A 27,572-nucleotide genomic window follows, 5' to 3' on the forward strand; every position below is an offset into this window, starting at 1 on the left:
GTCTTTAAAACTAAGGCTGTCTGGTGAAACCAGTCTGTGTGTACCGCTCAAGAGGTCTGTCTCCTTGCAAGCTCATGTGCTGTGAGCAGTCCATGGTCTCCCCCTGGCTCTGACTGGGGACAGGCAGTTCCTTCTGCACACCCAGGAGCTAGCAGGGAGCCAATGTGCATTATTCCTCCATAAAAACCTTTCCTTCTGCTACCTGACACTGGACCTGTGGTGGATCTCTTTCTACAAGAGGATGGGCGGGGCAGAGATCAAGGGGGAAGTGAGTTCCACACACTGGCACGTGCCTGAGCTCCTCCTGAGCTAAGATGTAATAATGGGGTCCTAGGTGGCAGGTGGCGGTGGAGCAAACATCCCTCTGCTGATGAGATCTAGGAAGCCGCTATTGGTAGTGGGTTCAAGTGCTGCACAGTGGCCTGAGAAGTTTAGTTCTGGGTGCAAAGTGTAGAATTTCATTGTAGACAAGCTGGAGGTTTTCTCCTGAGCTTACATGGACATTGGATGTATGAGCTAGATGGAGAACAGGTGAAGGCAGACTTCCCCCCTAATGATGGACCACAGCTGTTCCAGGTGTCATTCCCCCTGGCGGAGCTCCAGGGTCAGCCCCTCCTACAGTGACCATTTGGAAGGTCTTTGCCAAATTGCTCCTCTAAACCGAGAGCAATACAGTGCAGCTGTCCTTGCCCACGTGCCCCAAGTGAGGACTGTTCTGTGCCGTGTTCCCCAACAACAGAGCAGGGTGATGCCCCATGTCTGTCCCTTCTCCAGTCTCCTTATCATTGTCTCTACCCCAGCTCCCCTCATCCATATTTCTCTTCTCTTCCCTTTCACAAGGGGAAAGCACTTGTCTTCTGTGGGCCTAGATTCCTATGGCACAACATCATTCAGCCATCCAGACTCGCTGCTGCCTCTGCTCTGGGACGGGCTCCTGGCTGGCTGGAGGTAGAAGGGGCTTTCAGCTGGACCGCTTACTCAGGCAGTCTAGCAACTCCTAACGCATGGCACACAAAACTGTGACTTGGGCATAGAGCCACTCTTGGAAAGATGGCTGCAGATGTGGTGGTGGCCAGGAGTACCAGCCGTGTGGAGGTGGGGGAAAATAATAATGTGGTTGCTCAAATAAAGGAGGAAGGAAACAGCCTGGATCCCAGTTAAGTCTAGAGACAAAATATATGCTTGCATTATAATAGTAAACATATTCCCCTGTGTAGCTGAGAGCTCTCTTGGAAAAGCTTTAATGTTCATTCAGTGGACTGGTTACTTTATTACCATGATTAAATTACACAAGCTTTTCCTTTCTGTCTCTGCCTGCCCTGCAATCTCTCTCTCCCTCTCTCATTCTCTCTCTCTCTCTCTGCCTTTGCACACTCCCTCCCTTCTCCCTCTGTCTTTTTTGCTGTGGGGGCAGTGATGCAGGTATGACATACAGCAGCCCTGTTCTCTCTCCGCTGGGATCCCCTCTGGTGCATCATTAGCATGCACTGGCTGGCTGGACTGCATCATTGTTACAGGAGATTCCAGTGCAGTGAATCCTTCTTTCCTAGAACTCCGGAGCTGAACTGAGCACAGAGAAGCGGCAGAAGCAAATAACTTCACATTACAGGTAAGGGCCAGTCCTTTCTCCTGCTCTGGCGGAAGAGGCAACAGACATTTTACAGGGAAAGCTAATGGGTGGCGGGAGCTCAGTTCCCAACATTAGTTAACTGTGTGCCCGGCTAATGTCCGAGTGCTGTAAAGAAATAGGGAAAATAAAATACAACAAGAAAAACATCTCTGAAAATAGGGAGGCTCAAGGGCACCAGCTCAGATGCCTGGCTGGGATGAAGTAAGAGGAATTGTAGGGTACTTTTTTATTTTACCTAGTTCAGCAGTGTCAGCGGAATAAAGACCAAAACAACAATTCAGATTAACGCTGTTTCCATCCCTGGCTCTGATTATTCTTGTCCAAGAGCAGTAATGAGCTGCAGTTTGTAGTTTTATGTAGGCTGAAGCTGCTTAGGCTGAAGCAAGACAGGGTTATTTGAGGGGTACAGTTGGAATAGATGTTGATGGTGTATGTCTAGGGAAAGAAGGCAGTGGCGGGCTGTGGGGGTGTGCATGGGTAGGTGTATATTTAAGTGGGAGTATGTTAAGTATGCTTCGGTGAGGGGAAGTACAGATGTGTTTGCCTCTGGATGAGTTTTGTGTGGATGTGTAGGATCACCACCTCCCCCACTCAGGAACAACACAGCAAACATGTATGTCAATTATCCTTTTAAAATAATCCTTCCTACCTCAGGATATCATAAATGTAGCTCTAGCTAGAATCAGCAGCTGACCGCCTCTGTCAGCAGAGAATAAAGGCAGCTGCTGAGAGCCAGGTAAGGATTTTCAGTGTGAACTGTGGCCGTAATATATTTTGGTTTCTCTGACATGCCTGATCTAGTTGCACAAATCTGTGCCTGTGTGTTTCTGTGTGCACCTGAGTGTGTGTGTTCATGTGTCTGTCTGGGCACAGGGGCTGTTCAGCAGAGATTTTCATTACAGATGGAGGCGTCAGTAATACATCCCATTATACTCAGATCCCATCAAAACCATAGGTATGCACTGGATCCATCAATAGGCTCTGGGATCTGTCTGCCTATGGCTCTGTCCAAAGGAACAGAGTTAGGAGTGGAGTGGGGAGTATGAGAACTGGGCTAGAGTGCTTCTCCTGTTTGGCAAGGGGAACCCCAGGTGGTTTTGGATCAGATGCTTTGCACATGACACCTGAATAAGTGGGCTGTGAGGGCTCTCTTCCCATGGAAAGCTTAGGCAGAAATGAAAGACTGGTAGGGAGTGAGTGATGTTCCTGGGAAGGGTTTATAATTGCTGCAAGCCGCTGCTCTCCAGGCTCCTATTTCCTCTCATCTGCAGGAGCCAAGAGAATACGTTAATCCCATTGTTTGGCTCATCAGATCAATGTATAATAGTGTTGCCTTGTTCACCTCCAGGTAGTCTCGCTCCTTAGCTGGCAATTAGCTCAATCACTTCTGCAAGAACTGCACATCAGGCTGCCATCTTATCCTATCAGTCCCCTGTGGTCATAGCTAGGTTGCCCGCTCCCAGAGGCCAGAGCACTGAGGAGAGGAGACCACCTACAGCTTCTTCCAGAACTGTCTGTTGGGAGGAGCAGGGTTGTTCTCTACCCTCCAGTAGAAGAGGGAAAATATTTGCCCCCAGGCTCACAAAGCTGTGAATCTTCTACAGTCCTGGAGCATTTACAGACAGATCCCATGCTTCCCCTGCTCTGGGGCCCCGATCACCCTCCTTGCCAGGTCAGTTCTTAAAGTCCCAGCTGTTCAATGAGGCAACCCAAACAACACCTGCATCCTAGGCTCTCAATTTCCTGGGTTCCTGGTGGTACAGGAAACTCAGGTGGGCTTTGGGTTCTGGTGAGCAAAGGGCCATTGAGATGTGTCACTCTGTGCCCCAGGCACGCTGTGTGCAGGTCATGTGGACCTACAGGAATGGATGAAAGACTCCTACAGAGTTCACTGCATGGGGCAAGGGCATTTGAACATATATTTGCAAAGGTATTTGAACATATCACCAGCCTTGTGATGCAGGGATTTGTGCACCTGCCTTTCTAGCATCCCTTGCCTGCATCCTGTGATGTGCTGAGCCTCTTCAGCTCCTGTTGAGGTTAACAGGGGCAGAGACTATCCAGCAATTTGCAGGTATTGCTCAGCCACTCACAATGTTCTGTGTCAAGCGTCTGGTCCTGCCCTCCAGTAAGGTGTCGGGCTTGTTTTCCACAGAGAATTTGAGGGGCCTTTCAGCCAGCAGGCTGGGAGGAGATGCTGGAGACTCAGTTGCAGCTCTCCAGGGCTCTGACCGCAAAAGCGCTTCTCAGAAGTATTACTTGGACCTCCCATTCTCTTTTAAAAATAGCAGACCAGGCTAGATATCAGCCTCCTTCTTGTAGCCACATTGGGCCAGGCTTGTGCAGAAAAGTTAGAAAGACCTGTGCTTGATTTTCCGAAAGGACTGTGCAAACACTTACTGTGGGTGTACTGGAAATGGTAGCAGAGTGTCATTGATGTTCAACCAGAAAGCCACCAGGCAGTAAGGTGCTCTGGTTTGCCTTTAAGCTCCCTTAATTGGCATGGCCCTGACTCAAGAAAGTGACTTATTTGCCTCCTTCTGTGGTCTGTGACATACTGCAGTACTGAGCCAACATAAGACAGATCTTCATTCAGGGATGAGGTCTGGAGAGGTGGGACACCCTTTCATCAATTCTTCCAGCAGGCTGTGATTTTGTATTGCCATGCCCACTTGTAAGTGCACCCTCAAAAGCCACCCGTCCCATGTGTGCAAATGGACACAGAGCTTATGTGTACGCCTGACTGTTAGTTTGCATAAAATGTGAGTGTACACACTTTAGGGAGTGCAATAAGCTAATTGGACAAATGTGAGTGCACAACAGGCTCTGGTGAGAATAAGCGTCCGTGTTGGGGCCTTTATCATGCTGTGGTTGTAAGCACATGTGAGCTCAGACCTGGTCCTTGCTTGAATGGGGGGACTACCAGCAACTGCTGGTAGTAAGCCTCACCCTTGCTGACTGAGCTAACCTTGTTATCCCCACCCTTGCTCTGGCTTATTTATACCTGGCCCTGCAGATTTCCAATACCAGCGTCTGATGAAGTGAGTCTGTGCTCACGAAAGCTCATGCTCAAAACTTTTGTGTTCGTCTATAAGGTGCCACAGGACCCTTCGTTGCTGTTAGGAGAAGGGAGGCACACAGGTTTGGAGGTACATGTTCACCTCATGTACATGGTGAGACAAGAATAGAACATAAGAGCTAGAGTCTGGTGGATGGGTGGAAGAGGTAAGGACATTTTAAACGCTCATTTCCTGTATGATTTTTGGGAATCCTCCCACACCATATAGCAAACCATAGGGCAAAATCCCACCTCCGAGCAATGGGTATCTTCAGCACAGGCTGGAGGGGTTGTCTCTTATTTGATGCACTATATCTAGTGCCGCTATTTAAGCTTCCCTCATTCTCCCGCCTAAGTGCCAAGAGACACAGACTCTGCCTCACTTCGCAAGTGCTGGCACAGAATAGTTTTCTGGCTGCAGTACAAAAACCTGGGACTGCTAACAGTCCTGACAGGGGAAGCCCAGGACTCTGCCTGGAGGATGCCCCTTCTTGTCTTGTCAATTCCCCAAATTAATTTTCCGGATCAGCAGCTGAACCTTTGTAAAAGGTCTCATCTGAAAAGATTATAGAATTACTCTCATGCTAATGAGCAGTTTAATGTTATGGCAGCTTAAAGTCCTGCAAGTGAAAAGGAGCCTCGGCGGTAAAATAAAGATACCACGAGAATATGGACGGGGTGGTGGATAGGGGAGCATCTGAGCAGAAGGGCTACATGAACAGCTTGTGAGGGGAATGATTGGGGGTCTGCACAAGTGAAAAGGTTAGGAACCACAGTTTTGGACCATAATTATGGACTCCATATACGCACCATAAGGCCTCAATAACCATCACATGGCCTAGTGCATTGCTTTCTCAGGAGGAGTGTATATGTGGGGGGATTTCACTGCATCGGTGTTACTTGCGTTGGGACCTGGTTCTGCTCTTTCTGATGCTGGTTTTATTACAGTGTCAATCCCCTGGCTCCTGTGTGGTTCTCCTGATTTACTCTGGGGCAAGTGAAACCAGAATCAGCCCTCTGGGACTAGATGGGGAGTCAGGTGGGAGGTGGGTGGGGGCGGAATATTGCCGTGCGAGATGAGAGGAAATGAAAAGGAAGGGCTTGTCTATATTTAGGTGAGGGCTCTGTTCAGAGTGGGTAATCCTCTTTCCATGAATTATCCAGCCTGGGGATTAGACTGCTTTAAACTCCTTGACAAGGCCTCCCACACTGCAGGAGGCCACCGTGGAACAGACTGGCTTGATGAACACATGGTGGGCAACGGATGGATGGAGGAAGGTGGAGGGAAGGCTGCGGCTAGCAGGCTTGTGCATCCTTCCCAGGGGTTGCCTGGGCCCAAATGCACAGTGAGACAGGTGTGATGGATGATGCTACAGGGAATGCCAAAGGGTGACCATTTAGAACGAATGAGGACCTTTCTAAATGATTGCGAAGCTGCGTGTGGCAACAGATAAAGGGAGGGATGACAGCAGCCCTTTTCCAATGCACAGTGTTCCTGTTTCTCTGTCAGGTGCCATTTCTTCTGGCGAGAGGAGGGAAAGCTTCCTGAGCTGCTTATCAGGCACATGGTTCTCCATCTGGAAGCTGTTCCTGACCTTCCTTGCTCTGCCAGCATCTGACCTCCTTTGGCTGCCCATAGAAACCTGCCTATAGCCATGTTCTGTCCCATCTGCCTTGAGTGGGAAGGAATGAATATGAAATAGTGGGCCTGGCAGCCAGGGGCAGGAAGGCGATACTGCCAGGAAAAGATGGAGTTGGAAGGGCTGGATGTGGTGTCCCAAGGACTGACTGGCACTAAGGAAAGAAAATCTTTCTCGCCCCAAGTTGTGTGATGGGTTCTGGTGCCATGAGCTGGCAGGTTTCAGCCCGGTGCCTAGTAAACAAATGTCAACATACAAAAATAAAGTCGCTTGTTGGCTTTCTCGCCATGACGATTGAATGTGCTATTGAGAATAAACTCCATTCTCCTCTAAGTTTGGGCCTCTTGGTCAGAGCTGGGTGTGTGTGACAGTCAGGGGTACACTGATATTTCCTGGGTTGTGTGTCCTAACCCAGGGCTATCCTTCTGGCAGCACTATACTCATTTAAGAGTGAGACCCATTTCTGATGCAGTAACATGCTGCTCTTTGGAAGACTCAAGAGGCTCTTATTAGTTTTCCTGGGATTTTGTTATTTCTCCCTCTGCCTGCTCCCCTGCCCACACCAGCTGTGAGAGTTCACTTTACACCCCTCTGCCACAATATTTTATCTATTTACTAGGGGCTGTGCCCCCTGCCTGCTACACTCTCCAACCCCTCTCTCTTCCCTGGGGGCCAGGGAGCCATGCAGCTAGCCCTGGCCTTCCTGGGGGGGTTGGTATCCACCCTTCCCTCCCCTGTCCTGGTCTACGTACTGCCCAGAAAGGCTAGGGGAAGTTGCTGTGGGTGGCTGCAGCAGGAAGGTAAGAGACATGGGATGGAGCTGGGTCTTCTCTGTCTGTGGATGAGGGGAGGAGCTGGGAGAAGCTGCTTGGTTCTGAGAGGCACCTTTCCTCCCTGCTGTGGCCTGGCAATGGCGGCTGCTCCCAGCTCCTCCACTCCCAGGCGAGTCTCAGGGCTGATGATTGGTAGAGGGGCCAGGGTGAGGGAGAGTGGAGGTGGGTAGAGGGGCCTTCCCAGAGGATGGGGAGCTGTGTGGCCAGTCCCAGGCTTCCAAAGGTTTGGGGAGCCAGGCAGCTAGCCCCAGCCTTCTAGAGGCTTCCACCGACCTCAGCCTTTGTCCCTGTCCCCCTGGCTCCCAACCCCTCTCCCTGCCATGCATTTACATGATGATGTTATTCTGTTGCCCAGGGGGAAGTTTAGTTTTTTATATATAGAGAGAGTCTGCCTCTCCTTTCACTCAGAAAAAGCTAGATGTGTTTGTTCCCCTTGTTTCCCTTTGCACTCGCACTCCTGGCTGCTGAGGTTGCTGCTGTGTCCAGTTTCAGACAGGAGTGAATTCTGAGGGCAATGCAAGACATCTGAAAGCTGGCTCTTATCAGGTGCTGGAGTGACAGGCTTTGAGTGCAGTTGCTGTCCCACAAACGCATCCTGAGAAATCCAGGGCCTGAGGTGGCCTCAGCTGCATCAATGTTACATTGTGGTGAATGGAATTGATCATTTCATGCAGCCATGGATCCTATCAAGGGCCACCATTTTTCAGGCATTTAAATTGGATTTAACAGTTTCTCAGCTGTTTGCTTTACTTCTTCCAAAACTTAAATCTGGCAGTTTGGTCCTATTATATGTTCCCTTCCCAAAATTAAGGCAAACTTTGTGTCCTATTGCAGCACTTGGTATTTTGGCGCAACACTTACTGAAGTCATCTGGGTGATGCCATTTAAATCACTTCTTTGAGTTTAATTAGAGTAAGGAATCTCATGATTGGCCTCATAAGTAGCTGTTGGAAGGGAAATGGTTGTTTAACTCTCCTCTGGGAGCTGGCTAGGAACATCAGTGCTTGCTTTACGTTGACTGACAGGTAGAGTCAGTACCACCAATTGTTGCTTTTTTGTGCTAGAACTAGAATTAAAAGAGAAAGCCCCACTGGAGCAGAGAGAAGAAAAGGCCACTGAGTGCAAATAGTCCCTGCTTTTACTATCAGCTATTGTCTTTTTTCCCTTTGTGTTGAGCATTATCAAGTTCCAGTTTAAGTCAACACATCTGTCACGTTAGCATCTCTGGCTGCCTGGCTCCCTCCCTCCCACTCTGTCCGCAGCCTCTCTAGCCTCCTTCTGCTTTGTTGTTGGTGTGTGTGTTTCGAGGTGGCTGATGGACTTGTTCACTGCTGGTGCCTGGGGCCCATTTGCTGTGGGATGATCAGCTTGGCTTGCAGAGCATTTATTCCTAATCCCCAGCTTGTGACAGCCTAGTGGCAAAGACAACTCTTTCAGGAGCTGCTGTGGGTGACAGCCGTAGAGGAAATGATTAGGAAATGGCTGGTGATTCTGGGATGAGACACTTCCTAATTCTGGTAAGAGCTGCTTTTCCATTTGGTCCCTTTTCTGGGCATTTGGTTAAAGTTATTTAGGATGAGGGTGAAGGGGATAAAGGGCAGAGAGAGGAAGAAGTCGTGAAAGAAATGGACAAATAACAGAGTCGATGCAATTTAGATGGTAGCCTTTCTGATAGCAAATGTTCATCAGAGCAATTTATTTATCACCAGTGAATGGCTGCAGGCTAGTCAGCTCAGATGGTGATGAAGGTAGTTGAAGTACCAAGCCAGGTACTAGGACAGTAGCTAGCATTATGTTTTTCCCTCTGTGGCTCTTTCTATGTGCATTTCCTGTTAGCTCTGGTTAAGATAGATCCCACAGCCAGTCCTAAAAGGCACTCTGTCATGCACTTCTGTGGGTGTAGCTTGTGTAAAGCCCCTGTTTCTATCCACTGCCTTTCACAGCACTGGCTTTGGAAGGTCATTCATGAATATTTGTGTCTCAGCTTTCCTGAGTGCTAAGTTTTCTCTTGATCAGCAAACTCTAACTGTCTTATTCTCAGGAATGGGTCTCTCCAGTACGGCATGTATTAAAAATACATAGAGAAGCCTCAAGGAACTTGCAGACAAAAATGAGAGTCTAGTCCAGTGTTTCTCAAACTGATTTGGCCGCAGAATACTTTTGGGCTTTGAATATACTGATGGAACAGATGCATACTGGTTGGAGGTGGGGAAAGTATGGAGGGTTTCATGTAAAAAAATTACCACACGTAATGCTCAAAAGTTGATTTAAAAGAGTTGCTTTTTGATGTCTTTTATTTTGCAAAGAACAAAAAATAGCAAGAGAAAATCATCTGAATGAACAACTAGTGTCCTGACAGGAGGACAGTTAGCTACCCTATAATTTAGTATAAAATTAAAAATTAAGTACAAATCCAAAACAAAACATCAATATAACAACCAAAAGAAGGATGATTAGTGCTGTTCTTTTGCATAAGAATAGAAAGAACAACATTGCTTAAAAAGGACTGTCCTTCCTTAAAGCCTAAAAAACACTTACAAAAAAAGAAATGAAAAACAAATTAGATATGTAAAAATAGTTTAAATTTGTGTTTTTGTAAATTAGTTATTTTAACAGAAAACTACTGGAAAGTAAAAATAATTAGCATTTGACAGTTTTTTAATGGAAAGAGTGTTTTTGCATCTTTTCATGACAAATCTGCTTAGTATTAGCAATGATGCTGGAGAGTTAGCACCATGTGATTTCTCTGAACACAACTCATGATGAAACTATTCAAATCGACTCTGATTGTTTTGGCATAAGCCGGATAATAACTATACTATTATGAATGTGTTATCAATATTAATATACCTACAATCAAAATGCTATTAAAATGGCTTAGTATTTTGATATACACATAATTTCATATTTAATATTCTGGAAGGAAAATATCGCTAGTATCAAAATCTTTTCACAGAACACCTATTCATATCACGTGGACACCAGTGTTCCATGGAACACAGTTTGGGAAACACTGGTCTGCTCAAATGACAAACAGATCTGTGAGACAGTCTATGCCTCAGACACTTGCTTTTTTTTTGTTTGTTTTTGTTTTTGTTTTTTTAAATTGAAGGCATGGAGCTGGTTTGTTGTATGGTTCTTGAGCTGATAGATAGCCTAGGCCAGATTCTAACACAGTTCTGCCAGAGGTGAATTTGCCCTCATTTTCTTAAAGAGGAACAGTGAATAGTAACCTGAACAGCAGTCTGGCTGTGCTGTGTCAGCAAAGGGCTGCCTATAATGTACCTCTAGTGCTGGAAGGGGAATGAAAAGTATGATAATGAGTCTTCAGTGATTCTGCTGGCAAGTGGAAAGGACTGACCCTATTAGCATCCCTAGATCCCTTCCCTAAACTAGTGCCTTGGTCCAGGAGTTCCTAAGACCTTTTTTTGTGAAAGGGGCTTGTAAAAGCTTGAGTTTGGTGATTCCAAACTAGGTTACTTCCATTCAAGGAGATCTGCCAATAAAAAAACAAAAGAAACCATGATGTACACAACAACCTCCCTCCATCACAGACATTCTTCTGACTGTTTCTATATACAGTGAAACTTGCACTGAGAACCTTCAGGCTATGCTGAAGCCCCTGTTGTAAGTGCTGCAAGAGCGTCTCTGAGGTTTCCTTCCCAGCACAGTTACATTAAACTTTTAGCTAAAGACCCAGCTCTGCTAAGCAGCTAACTTGAGACCCCCTTGGGTGGTTGCTTCCAAAAGATTTTGGTGTAACTGCCTTTGTATGAAAACCACCAATAAAAATAGAACTGGAACAACACTGAAGAACAAGCACTAAAAGGGGAAGGGTCTGTGAGCCTCTTGCCAATTCAGATGCTGTAAAATGAGGTGATAGCACAGCAACTCTAAACTAGGGTGTTTGTGGGCCTTCATTCTTGCCTCTCTGATGCCACTGAACAGAGAGAGTGCACAGTATGGTCTCTAAATGCTTTGAGACCCATGTATACATCCAAGAAAGAACAGCTCTTGTTGCCTTTAATAAAATCACAAGACTTGGTTTCAAAAGGAGCATAAATCTTTCATTGGTATGTATTTTTGGAAAGACATTGTGAAGTTAAAAATTAGAAATGTCTATAAATTATTTCCCAAGCCTACTGAAAGTTTACACAAAATTCATTTTAATTATCTATTGTGTGGGGCTTACTTATTAAATTTCTCTCATCTTGCACTTTGAAAAGAGAATGGTCAGTTTCAATTGTTTTTTAACCCTATTCAGTTTCACATACGTTTCACCAATCCCCCAATGCTGCAATGTTTGGGATTCCAGGTACTGTATAGGAAGGTTAACTATATTCAAAACAAATGAATACAGCCCATCCCCAACACACCTTGCTGTTGTAAAACCAAAGCCAAAAAAAAAAAATCTGGAAACATTCACATTTGTGCAAACTCAGAACTGTAATCCTGGGGCCAAATTTGACCTTACAATGAGTCTTCAACTCTTTAAAGTCCACTATTTTCCAGGGAGCCAGTCAAATGAATTCTACAGGAGAGTGTATGTGGGTTGTGTGTGTGTGTAATTTGTAGCATCCCAAAGATATTTCCTTCAAGGCAATGATATATTCAGGAGACATGTTCCTGTTTACAGATGGGAACAGAACCTGTTGTCTTCCAAATGCTTTAATGTCTGATCAGGGCTCTTGTTTGGAGTTTGGTCTTTTGGTATGGGTAAGTGGGATGAAATGGGTGGATTTGTCCCCTTTTAAATATCTAACCATGATGATCAGTAATTGCACTGTGAAACAACCACTCTCACGGCAATCTTGACTCCTTCTCTATGAGGCCCAGGTACCCTGAACAGAGAACACAGTCGAATAAATGGCAGTTTCAGAGGAAGTCTGCTGCACTGTGCATTGTTACCATGACTCATAAGGTGAATGTAACAAAGGAACTGTAAAGAGAAACTTCTGGAGAGGGAAAAACTTCCAAATTTATTCGACATAAATATAAATCCAATCACCTCATGCCTCTATCTCATTTTATAACCACATCTGCTAAATTATCACAAGCTATTTGTGTTTTAAAATGAGGGCTTCCTCCCTCACAGCCCATCTGCTCAGCCTGTTTGTTCCTCTAGCAAAGTCACGATTCTGTTATCACATTTTGTGATTCTGGAGGGGTATGATGCAGGGATGGGGCTGCAGCTTCACTTGCGGATGGGATAAAATGCAGGGAGGGAAGCCTGAGAGCAGGAGACACTGTAGTAGAAAGTGGGGGACTGAGAGAAATACGCCAGAGCAGAAGCGTCAGGAAGTGCTGGCCACAGAAAGATCCCTCAATGGGTTTTTATACAGGTTGAATCTCTCTGGTCTGGCAACATCTGAATCATATTGCTGGACCAAAGAACCTCTGGACCAAAGACCCCAGCAACTAGGAGTGGGGCTAACTGGAAGTCTGTCTGGGGCTGTGAGCAGAGACTGTTTGGTGACCAGGGGTCTGGCAACTAGGAGCCCTAGCAGTTGGGGAGGTCACTGGCCAAGGTTGGAGCTGAGCCAGCGGCAGGAAGCTGCAACTCACCTCCTCTTGTCCAGCAAACTCCCTCGTTCAGGACTAGTCAGGGCCTCAGGGTGCCGGCTCAGGGAGGACCAATCTATATAAATGTTTATTTTTTTTCCAACCCTATCCTACCATGACATCCCCTTTAAACTCAAGGAACCATAAATCCCCCACTGGTGCTGATCTTGTAGTCATTAGAATTGACTTCATTGTGAATTTTGCCTCCTGAGGGAATATTGGCATTGAGAGTAGAATTGGGCCTACCCATTCACATCATTGCTGTTACTATTAGTTATTTGTACTACGGAAACATCTAGAATCCAATCCTATACTGGGATCTCACTGTGCCAGGCACTACAAGCACCAAACAAACTGAGAGTCCCTATCCCAAAGACCTCTTATTCAAAATATAAGGTGAGAAAATAAATGGATGTGGACAAGCAGACAGTTGGGGTGGGGGGAAGTAGTATAAGTAATACAAGGAAACAAGGAGACAATATGAGAATGAAACTGTCAGGTATCCTTTCAATCTAACTGGAATCAGAGCAAAGGAGAGAAGAATTTGCCCTTGCTGTGTTTTCCCCTACTGAAATGTCAACCATTTGTTCTCACTTTAAATTGAATTCATTTTTTTAGGTTGAGGATTAACTACAAAAAAGTAGTCACCATGAGCGGGCAGCAAGTCACTGTCACCAGGGGCAACATGCTGCAGCAGCTAGGGGAACAAAATGTCTGAAGCCGCTGCACAAAGATTGAATTCTTTGCTATTCAAAGACATTTACTCTGAAAATTAAGGTGTTGAGGTTTCATAGGCATGTGCACCACCAACTCCTAGGGTGTTTACTGCAACACCCGCTCATAAATCCAAGTTACTAGCCGTGCTATGCAGCATGGTGCAAACTGGCATTCAGCTACGTGTTCCTTGTGCTAATCTCATCTTGACAGCGAATCGAGTGTTTTATGTATGGACGGGGCGGCAGAGGTCATAAGTATTTTAATATTTTTATAGCTGTCTCATTAGCTGCTGGTCTGCAAATATATCAACTGCCCTCTTTGCTGTGGAGTGGCTGGAGTTCACATCTTCTTGTGTGATGCTCTTTACCCTGAAACGGTCCCAGAAATCTCACAGCCCCAAGCTCAACCATTCCCTTCTGTGCCCCAGGACTCCCTTTAAACCCTCTCTCTCTTCTTCTCTTCTTTCTTTTGGGGGGCAGGTTATAGTCTGCTACTTGTATGGTTGCCCTGATGAACAGCATTTCTCTGTCTTCCGGGTAGGAAGATGAGAGGCAAAGGAGCAGTGAGTGTGAGGGAGAGAGGAAATACAACAAGGAGGGGAGCAAGATGGCATGAAACAGCCAGGCGAGGGGCAAGTGCAGCTGCTCTGGATTTTACCAATAACTGTGGGAATCGAAGTACAGGACTGAGGCCTAGTGAGATTCTATGGAAACGCCCATTCTAGGCCCATCCAAAAAGCCTGGTCTGGCTTTTCCCATTTCCCATCTATTAGGGAATTGAAGATGGAAGTGATGGCCATTTTCCTTTAGCACCAGTTCTAGCCTTTCCTGGGGAAAGTGATTAAGAGAGTTTGTTTTTTTTTTTTGCAGAGAATGGCTTTTCCTTGCAGAAAATTCCTGGGAGAGGCACTTGCTTTGGCATCAGTTTTGAGGTGTGGGGGCTCAAGAATCAAGCAAAACCTTAATCTCAACATACTGTACCATTACTATAAATTTTTATGCTGAGTGGAGTTTGTTCATAAGGATCCCAAAGAGTCTTGACCCGCTCAGGGACTTGCTCTGTTCTCTCTTTGGAGCTGCATATTGCTTATTCAGCCCCCACTCAAAGGAAGCTGCCTTTGAAATAGAAAACAGTAGCCATTCAATGCTAGCCACACTATAGCTGCGTCTACACGCGTCGGGCGCTATTTCGAAGTTAACTTCGACGTTAGGCGGCGAGACGTCGAAGTCTCTAACCTCATGAGGAGATAGGAATAGCGCCCTACTTCGACGTTCAACGTCGAAGTAGGGACCGTGTAGACGATCCGCGTCCCGCAACGTCGAAATTGCTGGGTCCTCCATGGCGGCCATCAGCTGGGGGGTTGAGAGATGCTCTCTCTCCAGCCCCTGCGGGGCTCTATGGTCACCGTGGGCAGCAGCCCTTAGCCCAGGGCTTCTGGCTGCTTCTGCGGCAGCTGGGGATCTATGCTGCAGGCACAGGGTCTGCAACCAGTTGTCAGCTCTGTGGATCTTGTGTTGTTTAGTGCAACTGTGTCTGGGAGGGGCCCTTTAAGGGAGTGGCTTGCTGTTGAGTCCGCCCTGTGACCCTGTCTGCAGCTGTGCCTGGCATCGCTATTTCGATGTGTGCTACTTTGACGTGTAGACGTTCCCTCGCTGTGCCTATTTCGATGTTGGGCTGAGCAACGTCGAAGTTGAACATCGACGTTGCTGGCCCTGGAGGACGTGTAGACGTTATTCATCGAAATAGACTATTTCGATGTTGGCTGCACGTGTAGACGTAGCCTATAAGAACACTCCCTAGCTGGGGAAGTGGAGAATGCTATATATCAGTGGTCAGCAACCCCCCAGCAAAGGTGCCAAGAGTGGCCCATAAGCCAGTTTTCATCAGCACATGAGGCAGGAGCTCAGCCTCCCCGCCCCCCATGCAGCTGGGAGTTTGCTGAAAGCCAGGCTGGCTGTGGATTAACAAAAGAGCAGCTAATGTTACCAGCCACCACCTAACCAGTAAAGCTCTGCATCATAATTTATGTATTAATGAAGCTGTTGTAGGTAAGACTTTTAGTGACTTTAAAAAGTATCACTGGCACTCGGGTCGTACATAGGGTCAAAAGATCAAATTTCAGCACTCTGCCTCAGAAAGGTTGCTGACCTCTGCTATATATAATTGTGTTTGTTGTGCAGCTGTCCCAGCCAGAAACATTCATCGCTTCACTCCCCCATCAGCCAATTGTAGGCAGGAAAGTAAATTAATGTAGGATGTGTGGACCCTAAAGCAAGATCACCAGCATATGAAATTGCTCAGGAAGACCCATCACGGGTGAAGTGGAATTTGGAAGTCCATGGGATAAATGCCCATTCTCACTGCTCTTAGTTCATAGTCACTAACCCCTACTGATGAGGAGGGTACATTGTATAGTGTGAGGAATACAGGAAGCTGGATGCCTGGACCTGCATGCTTTCCCTGCTACAAAGCGTTGTAGCACTGGGAAGCAGGTCACCCATGATTCTGACCTGAAGAAGATTGCTCTGCATAAATATATTGCCTCACTCACCTTGTCTGTCCCATATCCTGGGACCAACATGGCGGCAACAACACCGCAAATCCATGATTCTGCAGTTTCAGTTAAGCGCCTAGGACTGCCATTCTGTTCTGAACCACAGTGGCTTTTGTCAGACGTAGCTAGGGAAGGAACAGGAATTCATCAGCTTTTGAATGAGTGGTGGAGACTTTAGACTTTGACTCCTGTTGTGTGGCAGACCCAGCCAGAGACACTCATCACTTCCCCCCCACATCAGGCGATTACACATAATCTCACCTGCATGAGGGAAGGCAGATGGGGCCTGTGGAAAGGTGGATATGGTGGCTTGGCCTAGAAGAGCCCTTCATAATGGAGGACACTAAACAGTTCCCATGGCAACATTCCATTTTCTAGCCTTGGGCTCTGCCTGAAGGCGACCTTTGATTTTGTGTAAAATGTGGGAGTTTGAGCAAAATCCCTTCATCTACTGTTGAATAAGAAGAGTATGGAAAAGACCCAGGAATCAGCCCCTTGGCAATAGCTTTTCTTACTGTGGGCCGTATGTAGCTTTTGTTTGGCAGTTTATTCCTATGGCCAGTGGGAATTGAGCCCATCTGCTGCAGCCAGACTCAGAGAACAGCTGAACATAGTTCCTGTTTGGAGGTTTGCATTTTTATTGCCAACTGGGATCTGATGGATTATCCTTCCTTCTTCCAGCTCTCTGTTACCCACTCACATGCACACACCCCATCACACACCTAACCAGAGACCGCATGCATCCAGAGAGGGGGATTTGTCCTGCCCTTTCTGACAGGTGGTCAGACTGCAGCAGATTTCACAGTTTTCATTGTGCAAAGGTGTAAGAAGCCTATGGCCTCCTGAACTCACATGTACCCTCCACCCACTTGACCACCCTCAGTGAGGCTGACAGCTGCCATGGGTCCCAGGGCAAGGTGGGATGAGGGCCTGTCTCTGTGCCCTGGAAGGGGCAGGCTGAAGGGCAGAGGGGGTGGGGACCAGGGCAGTTAGCCCTTAGCATGTCCCAGACTGCAGCACTTGCCCCCCTCAGAGCCACATGAATCAGCAGTGCTGTGGCATTTCAAAGATGCCCGGAGCTCTGGCTGCTGCTAATACTGCCAAAGTAGCAGTGGTGGTGGCTGGAGCTCTGGGCCCATTTGAAATGCTGGGCTCCTGTGCCCCTTCCCGCTTGTCCCCCTGTCCACTCCAGCAACAGAAGGGGGGGCCTGGCCCTGTGTTTGAGCATGTCCCTGGGATGGTCAATGGGTTCTTTAATGGACAGTGTTTGGACTGAATTCCTACAAAGTAAGATGGGGTTTGAAAATGGACAGTGTTATTTTTCTAGGGCACCGTTGTCTGTCAGTGCTGAGTTACTAGGCTGATGTGCACAGCAGCACAGTTTAAATGCCTCGGTAGACAGACAGGCAGGTTGATAGGCTCAGTCACATGAGAGTAACTCTGATGAAGTAAGGGAATTCTTCTGGATGCAGACAAGGGTAACTGAGATCAGCATCTGGCCTACAACATATGTAGCAATGTCACTGAAAAGAGAGGCTACTGTTCTGTCTTCTGGGTGATGCCCTTTTAGCTGGAGTGGGGTCTCTCTGCCCTCACTGAGAGCGAACTGGCTTTAGGTTGGCTTTGTGCCTTAGGTTTGGAGTTCAAGTGTTCAGCACCTACATCTGGAGGCAGATTACCCTGAGAGAGTGCTCCTGCTGAAACTTAGGTGGACATCAGTGAAGACCAGGCACGCTGGGGATGAAGGCATTGTCTTTAACCAGGTACAACTGCAGCCCTACAGCGACAGTTCTACTTTTGTTTTGAATTGGGATGGTTCATCTCAGGAAACCAATGTCTGTTAATTAAGAGCATGTTTAGATGGAATCTAAATTATAGATATGCAGCATGGACTGAAATATTTCAGTGACTTCCCTGCCTGATATAAAACTACCCCGGCCAATTAGTCAAAATTTCCAGGGACTCAGAGGAGGCTTTGCCACTGGCTGCAGCCCAGCACTGCTGTCTAACAGCTGTTTGGGGCCTGTGTGGAATGTGCATGGTGTCCATTTGTAGGGGACTGGTGTCTGCCTGTTGATCCTCACCACCCTCACCTATTAATTGGTCCTTTTGATGGCAATGGAGAGGCTAAGGAGAGTGCTTCAAAGTCTTATTGCTCTGGAGCATGGGTTATTGCCTCTTGCCTACTCTGGGCATGAGAACGGTGAATTGGAGCAGAGTGTTTCTAATGCGAGTAATGAGATCGTGCATTTATTATTTATTATAAGTTATCAGTATGTGCTCCTACATCAGTGTGCCATCTGGGTGCCCTGTAATTGCATGTAAGAATGTTTCTTATTTAGTGCCAATTACTATTAGCTATTTAATAAGGCAATGGAACTGGAGGCTTTCATCCCTAAGGATCCCACATGTTATAGGTGCAGCTATAACTTCAGACATCTCTGGAGTGGAAGGCAGCAGCTGTTTGTACAGCATACAGTCACTCTAAGAGACTAAAAGGCAGGAAATGAAGGTGGTACCTACTGCCAGTCAAAACTGCAGAGGTTATGTATGGAGGCAGAATTTAATGACCAAGACTGGAATTTGGCCAGCGTACTGGGGCTCTTGAAGAAATCACCAGGGGAACATTGCTAACCAGAAGTCATTAGGGCTTTGGTTTTCCATCTCAACCGAAGGCCAGTCCTATGGGGACTTTAGCTAAAACAGTTGTATTAAGTGGTATCTTATGAGTTATTTTAATGCAAAACAAGGCTTTTTTGGAAGGCTAGGGCTGACAGCTCAACCCAGTTCCCCTCTGTGATGATCCACAGACAATGTGTCTGTTATAACCCCAGCTACTGTCTCTTCAGTTCAGTCTGTAGCAGCTCATGCTTTTAGCCTTGGGGATCTCTTTCTATTTCAGGAGGGTTTGGGATCAAACCGGTCCTTTGTACAATGTGATCTGCCAGCACAGCAATTTCCCCACAGTCTGAAGGGCAGAAAGTTACATTCACACCTGAGGGCAGCTGTGTGTCTGCAACTAGCCTGGAATCTGAAATAAGTTGCTTCAAAGAAATGCTGTTTGAAAGCTGCCTGGCTGAGGGAGCGAACAGCCTGCTGTTCTGCGTTCTGCCTTGGTGAGCGTGCACATGAAAGGGGTATTTGTTGAACAGGGAAAGGATTCATTAGGGAGATATAAGAAAGGACTGCTCTCTGTCTCTTCTCGCCCACCTACACAGCACCAGGCAGCTGGTGCACTCTGTTTATGGCTGTGCTGCTGATTAAACATTAAATGGACTTTGCTGCCATTTTACGGAAGCCCAAATCCAGAGAAAAACAAGGCTGATGGAGGACAAATCTGTCCCAGACATGGGGGCTTCTCTTCTCTCTGGTTTGATACTACAGAACAGGTGCAAATAGCCATTTTGGTGTCTGTGTAAAGGTTCAGTTTGGGCTTTGGGGCCAGGAGGTTTCTGCTCATTCACCACCAGGCTGACAGCCTAGTGGGATGATAAGTGGTGTGGGTGGTGAGGCGGACGGAGGGACTGAGGGTGCACATGGTATTTCAGAGGGATTCAAAAGCTGCTCAGAGGTAAATCATGACTGAGATTACGATAGAAGGTGCAGGCTGAAGCAGTGGTCCCTCACTGGCCACTCTACTGTCTATGTCCAAAGACACACCTCTCCAACTTGCACAGTTCCAGTATACACATCCAGGAGAGAAGCACAGGGCAAGGGATGGAGACAGGGGCAGAAAGAGGATTTGCTGCAGGTTAGTGGGTTAGAATGGGTTAGGAGAAGAGTCAGGAAAAAGGTGGGGTAGGCTAACAGAGGTGGGAAAGACTGAGAACAACTGTTGGAGTTGTGGGTAGGGGGACACTCGGGGCACTTGGGAACACAGAGACAGCAGTGTGGAGCAGTGTGGAACCATCCTGGAGGTGTATGTCACCAGCCAAAACAAGAAAAGAAGATGGCAGGCCGCGTAGGCCAAGACTGGGGGGAAGAAGGGCCCTTAATCACCTAATAGAATCTCTGAGCTTCAGAAAACCTCCCTTGATCTCACTGAGGTACAGAAGGTAGAGAGAATTGAGCTGCTGGGGGAAATAGAGAGGCTGACAAAGAGGAGCCATGGTCTCTCTCTGTCCCTGTCAGGATCATCACTGCACTTTTCAAAAGACAGGCAGGGGGTGGGGGAATGCTCCTATGTGACAACACATCTCTGTGTACCCAGGTGGCCTCCTAAACTCTGATCATCAGGGCTCCCTAGGGGCTGCCCTCGGGATCACAAGACAGGCAGGAATCTTTTGCCCTACATACTGGGTATTGGAGAATGCACATCTTTCCCTATGAGAATCCCAGGGGAATATAGTTCATCCCATGGAGATAGAAAATAGGCCTGTTCTATGGACATGAGGGCTGCACAAGGTACCAAGAATCTGTTCATGGCTGTGGTGGTAAGATACCCAGGATCACTTCATTACTCATGCCTTAATGCTGCCCTTCTGCCAAAATATTGACCCATTTTTAACTCAAGCCCTCTGCATCTGCTCTATGTTGAAATGAGACTTTGGGAAAGCTTCACCAATAACTCATCCTGCCAGGGTATTACCTCTATAACGGTAGTGCCCATTTCTGGTTCTCTGTGGCTAGACTTCCTCTTATCCACTCATTCTCTTTGCCATCTTCCTCACTGCTTGGGTCTACCCCAAATCTTTTGGGGTTGGCCATTATCCTGTGGGATCTGAAATATAACCTGCTTTGATTCTGCTCACCTCTGGGAGGCAGTGTGCAAGGTGCTAATTTACGTAGGCTAATATTTGAGTGAGCATATCTGAGAACCTGCCATGTTTTCATGGGTTCTTTTGAAAATCCCAACAAACACTGAGCCTTCAGACAACCTGAGGGCAGTAAACTCCAGTACAGAAAAATTGCTTGGGTTTCTGGCTTCCTCTTGGAACCTTCAATGGTGTTCCAAATGGCTATTTGTACCACCATGTGTTTTCAAGGTGCTGTCCATGTTGTGTAAAATTGTCCCTTCTCTGCTTCCCATTCCACTTTTAGCATAGACTGAAAAAAAAGGCTCCTTCAATAGTACCTTGAGGCTTTTCTGCCACAAGTGAGCCATGAGAGGATTACAGAATTGCCAGGTGTGTCATGCTGGATAGGGGGATGCCATGGGTTTCAGAAACAAAAAAGACATTATTGCCCAGGGAACTTCGTGTCCTACTGCAGTGTGATCCCAAGAGCTGGGCCCAGCTGAACCAGGCAGCAGCCAGTTGGCCTGGGCACCTAGGACTGACAGCTGATTTTTTTCAGAGCCCTGGTGTGGCCCATATTTTGTTTGGAAAATCCCTTTTGTGGTTTGAGTGACAAATAGGGAGCCTATGTCCTCTGCAGGGGGTTCAGAGGAGGCCCTTCAAAAAATCCCTGTGAACATAATTAAATGTAAATATGTCAGCTACATGGGTTCCAAGAGCAAATCAAATTCTTTCCAAAATCAAAAGGAGAGCATTGGTAACATGCAAACATGTATGTCTATTTGAGAGAAAAGTATCAGAGGGGTAGCTGTGTTAGTCTGGATCTGTAACAGCAACGAAGGGTCCCATGGCACCTTTTCGACTAACAGAAAAGTTTTGAGCATGAGCTTTCGTGAGCACAGGCTCACTTCATCAGATGCTGGTCTTGGAAATCTGCAGGGCCTGCAGATTTCCAAGACCAGCATCTGATGAAGTGAGTCTGTGCTCACGAAAGCTCATGCTCAAAACTTTTCTGTTAGTCGAAAAGGTGCCACGGGACCCTTCGTTGCTATTTGAGAGAAAGTGTGTGTGTGTGCGTGCACACGCTTGCGTGCATACACACACGTACCTATGTGCACCATTAAAACAAGAATTTCCTTTTCCTGGGCATCTGGAGGAAAATACTGGGATCATGTACATCTGGTAGCATAGACAGTGAATGTTTACCCAGGGAGGAGTTACATGCTTAATTCTAATGCTGCTGTGTTCTGTAATTACTCTGGACTGATTGCAGTCCAGACACCTGGTATCAACTGGATATTACCAAAGAATGAATGGTGAGTGGGAAAGTAGCCTGGCCACTAGAGAGGGGAACAATACACATCATATCTGGGGGTTAGAAAAAGAAGCCCAGATTCATGTTGTGTATCCAAACCAAAATGGATGTAGGAAAAACTGTTCTATGCCAACAGATCACAAAAAAGGACAGAGCTGAGAGGCTGGGTTGTAGTGGAAGGAAGAAATTGTTTAAGGTAAAATGTTTACATATTTCCTACAATGGACAGTTTGCTTGGGCAGCAACAATTTCCCTGAATTGTTTCATTATGTGTGGGTTTTTTAGAATGCAAATGGCATTAAAAGTAATTGATCATTTCTCCATCTCATTTCAATAAAGGCCATTAAACCCAAGCTATTATTCCTAGAGGTTAACGCAAAGCACAATGGTGATGAGTTCTACAGAAATGCCTACAAATAAATAAATGAGTTGTGTTAGGTTTACACAACTGCAAAAGTCATCTAGATGGGGTCAGCCTAGATTTCTAAGCTATAGTGCTTTTACCGTGTTTGCTACAAAGCACATAAAACTTACCATGGTGGTTAGAATCCTTTTTGATGTTAGCTGTGTGCAAGACAGAGAAAGAATAGATCATTTTTATCTTGTTCATTTAGAATGAAAGAAGGCATCTCCTGTGGGGAATTCATTGCTCATTATTACACATTTTCTTTATCTTATAGAATCAATTACAACCCCCTGAAAGTACTCTGAACTTGATTTTAGAGATTATATTAATCAATTAGCACTTTTACCAGACTTGGTCTAGCCTCTTGGAATTCGTAAGATGGTAACTGCTAGTTATACATTATTAAAGGGACAGTGCCCTGTTAGAAACCTCATCAGCTGGATTAATTAAATCAGTTTACATTTGTTGAAGTTCTGGCCCATGACCTATTTGAAATCAAATTAGAAATCCATACCAGTATTGTTACACCTCTAAGAGCATTCAGAGTATCAATCACTTCTTACCATTTGTACTTTGCAATTTCATCATTTTCACGTACCTGGTCAATTTCACTTTCTGTTTCTAATCTGTTTCCCTTTCTTTTTCTTTTGCACCAAATATCACAAAGCCTTTAGCTTTTCAGTGCTGCAGCAGAAAGTTTATTTACAATACAAAATGCATCCTGTGATATTTAAAAATCAAATTATTGGGCTGGATTTCTTTTTCTATTATATTTAATTAAATCTTTTGTTTCTTAAAAAGCAAACCAAACCAAACTTGCAACCCCTAAACTTCCCCTTGAATGAGAGCTGGTTGAATATGATTTGTGAAATATATCATTTGACAGATTTTGCCATTTTTGTGGATGAATCATTTAGAGAACAAATTGAATGTTCTCATACATGGCTATAAAAATACTCTAATTGGAGGGTACCTTTAAAAGGTCTGAGAACGTGGAAGATGCAAGAAACACCATCACTTGACTGATTTGAAAAGCCCTGTTCTATTCTAGAACACTGCTGCTCATTATTAGTAAAGCAGAATGCATGGTGTACTACTAATGTTCATGACAGTGTGGCCTAGTGGAAGGAGCACCAGTGTGCTATACGAGAAACTTGGGTGCTAGTCTCAGGTCTGTTGCTAGCCTGCTGGATGGGCAAGTCATTCAAGCTTTTTTGAGTCTCAGTTTCTCCAGCTGCATAGTAGGGATAATTATGTCTTTTATGTAACGTGCTTTGAAATCTTCTTGACAAAAAGCACTACAGAATGGTCAGCTATTACAGTAAATACCCACAAGGCTACCAAACAGATTAGGAATAAGATTTGAACCCGTGCCTCATGTAAGGTGGTGAAGAGAGCTAACTGCTGATTCAGCACAAGACCACCAAATGGAGAAGTGGCTGTGATACATATTTGTCCCTTCTTCTCAGACAGATTCCATTATTTCTATAGTGCAGTTTTCCCAACACTTGTGTGTTATCTGTGGAACGGGTTGAAGTTTTCATACACAATTTTTTTCCAGTTGGAAAATGTGCCTTTGTCAACATCAAAATTTTCTGTGCAGCAGGGTTGGAGCACTTATCCCTTTTCCAGTTAGGGGAATGGAATAAAACCCCTGACTTTGAGATGACATTTTGAAACAAGACAATACGTTTTTGTTTGGAATGTAGATTTGGAAAAAAAAATAAGCATGTGGAATTGCTGGAGGGTTTCTTTTTTCCTTTTCCACATTTTGATTCAAAACATTTTGGAATTTTTCATTGTGTGAATTAATTTTGATAGTTTGACTTTTGCATTCCAATTCAAAATGGAAACTGCTTCTGAAATGTCGAGAGGGATGAAAAATCCCCTTTCCTGACCAATGCTAGTTATGTGCTTTCACTGGAGAAACTGCAGGAACAGAATCCCTTCCTATCTGGGGAGACCAGATAGGAATGATTTCCCACCCCCACTTCCAATAAAAACAGCACTAGAATTTTAATGGACAATCTCCTGAGAGGTCATTCTGGTGCTAATGGGCATCAGGGTTAGTTCTCTTTGCAGGGCTGCCCAGAAACGTTAGCAGAATCTGACAAAAACCAGTTTAATCAACTTTCTAATCTGACAACACAGATCAGGAAAAACCCACAGCAGCTGCCTGAGGAAAGAGCTGCTGTGAAGACTTGTGCAATGGATTGGCTTTGAGTTATTTCTTCGCCTTCACTCCACCAGGGTTCTCCCACCACCAGATTGAAAGCCCCACCATCCCTTCTGTACCTTGCTGGGTTGTGGTTTTCAAAATTCTGGCCATGTTGCAATAGGTTGCAAGGCCCTTGGCAGATAAGCCAGGGGGCTGATCTCTGTTGGGATGCTCACAGGTTCAACTGCAGGTGCTTGACCATCTTTGTAGATGTTCACATTACCCACCAACATCGCACGTGCTGTCACATCTCATTCTAACATCTGAACCCAGAGATTTTCAAAGCCAGCTGCTCACAGTTTAAAAAGAACCTCTTAGCTCAAGTAGGGCTCATGCTTTTGGTGCTCAGGTTCCTGGGTTCCATCTGTCTTTTGAAGCGCAGTGCCTGTAGGCGAATTGTCAGTTTGTTGCAACATAGTATGAGAATTCCTGTCACACTCATGTGCCTGGGTCTGTCTTAACAGCTGGATGGCCTGATTTTCTAAAGTGCTGGTCACCAGGCAGTAAATGCTGAAATTAGTGAGAACAAACTGCTGGTACTGGAAGTCAGACTAGGAGTGCATAATGCAGCGGCTTAGTGCCTCTGATCCTGTCTCCTCCAGCAGATGACCCCAGTTATGGCAAAACGCACCTTCTTAAACTTACAGGAGATCTTTAATGCAATTAGTGGAGTCCTGTGTTCTAGGATGTTGACTACCGTAGTGTCTGCAATAAATATGGTCACTTGTTTTTATGCAAATACAGTTAGCTCTGCATGTGGCCCTGGCTCTAACCTGCTCTCTGTCTTTCCCCATATGTAATATTTGTTGTTTAATTTAGTTCTTGGCTTCAGACGGGTGGGTGCACAAGAGGGGAAAGGCTGGGAATGCGTTGTCAGAGAATTGCTACCAGGTTGACAAGGTTACAGTGCAGTGAATGTACCAGGAGCTTTTGAAGAGGTAAATCAGAGCATGGCTGTGTGTGTAGGTCTAGAAGTCTGTGCTAAGCAAAAGGGAAGTGACAGTTAAGTCTGCCATTTATTGGCAACAGGGTGACTTTCCAGACTGGAGTAATACCTTTGAACAGGAGAAGGGTGAATAGATTCCCACCCCCATCCCCACCACATTGAATCCCTTGAGGATGATCGGAAAAACATGCAGACCTGGGCAACAAGGTGAGTGTTTGTGCAAGGTATTGAACAATGCTGGAGTTGGAACTCTGTTCCTGTACACAACGGGCAGCAGTAGACTGTGAGTGCAGAATGCAGTGGCTGGCTCCAAAAAACCCTCTGTGCTTGAAATTCTCTCTGGAGACGAGTATCAGAGAGGTAGCCGTGTTAGTCTGTATCTTTGAGAGCAACAAGAAGTCCTATGGCACCTTATAAACTAACAGATATTTTGGAGCATAAGCTTTCGTGGGCAAGGACCCACTTCATCAGATACATCTGATGAAGCGGGTCCTTGCCCACGAAAGCTTATGCTCCAAAATACCTATTCGTCTATAAGGTATCACAGGACTTCTTGTTGTTCTCTTGAAATGAAGAGCATGCAGGATCTGGGTCCTCACTGTGGCAAACAGAAGAAGAGCCATTGCACTCAAATGTTCTTAGAGTGTTTTCTTGGTGACAGGCGCCATGTCCTGTGACAGCTCCAGAAGCCCAAGCACAAGAGAGTGCTTAGTTTGTTTCTCAAGTTTTCCTTTCCATTCAGTGAGTAGATTGCGTTTAGGAAGTGTAATGAGGCGGAGTGGCTCAACGCTGCCCCAGAGGGGGAGGAGCCCCTCTCAGAGCCCTGGTGGGCAGAGGCCAGCCCCATCCCATCACCTGACCACAAGCCATGAGTGGGATTAAAGATATAAAAGGCCATTCTAGGAGCTCAGTCAGGCCCCAGTTATCAGAGGGACCAGATGCCTGTCTTGTGGTCCCGAGCTGGGAGGCTGGTGGGGATCTCAAGGAGACTGTGGAATGGCCAGGACTGCTGGGACCTCAGACAGACCTGGCTCTGGAAGAACTGCTGATATTGGCACGGGTCCCAAGCCCCAGTACCCCAGAGGACCTACGTTGGAGCCAGTATGCCTGTTGGGGGAGAAGATGAGTAGCCCAGGGACAGCTGGCCTTAGTCTGGCTGAGCCAGAGCCTGTGACTGAGTCAGTGTGTTGTGGGTAGGCTTCCTGCTGACCCATATCTGCCACCGTTAGGGCCTTGGGCTGGGGTGCAGTGGAGTGGGTGGGCCTGGGTTCCTCCTACCATCCCTGCCCTCGGGTGGCAGTCTCCCCCACTCCATTGTTCAAGGCCTGAAGTTTGTGAACTATTATTGTTTGTTGCCCTGCACTGAACCATGGCCTAAGCCTATTGACTGCTGCCTGCCCAGAGCAAAGGCCCAAGTCTCTGGAGTCTTGTTGCCCACCCTGAGCAAGGGATCAGACCACTGGACTCTGTGCTCACCTTGACTACCGCCCTGGATTATAGGAGTCATAGCAGCTGAGTCCCCTGAGTATAACTGTGGGTGGTGTAGTGAGGCAACTATTAGCTGCCAGGGCTCACTGGTCTGGCTATACCTGTGGTTCTGCTGGACCATGGGTGTCACCAAACCAGAGAGTCCCGGATTTCAGAGGTTCAACCTGTGCCCTCTTTGTGACTGAGAACAACCTAAATGTACTACTCCTAGTGAAGCCGAGTAAACTTTGGTGAGATACTTCAACTGCTTTACAAAAACCCAATTACGCAGCCCTTGCCTTCATGTGACAGTGGTGGAGACGCCCAGAAAGAGTTGCGCCTGACATTAGTCAAAGAACGTGATTACTGTAAGGAAAAGAATACCATTAAGGATAATGCCTCCCTCTCTGCTTCAGTGGAAGGTTGTCTGACAGCTTCCTCAGCTCCCCGCCAGCTCTAGGGTGAAAGGAAAACATTCCAGATGGCATGG

This window comes from Carettochelys insculpta, chromosome 12, assembly GCF_033958435.1.
Source record: "Carettochelys insculpta isolate YL-2023 chromosome 12, ASM3395843v1, whole genome shotgun sequence".
NCBI classification, from domain to species: Eukaryota; Metazoa; Chordata; order Testudines; family Carettochelyidae; genus Carettochelys; species Carettochelys insculpta.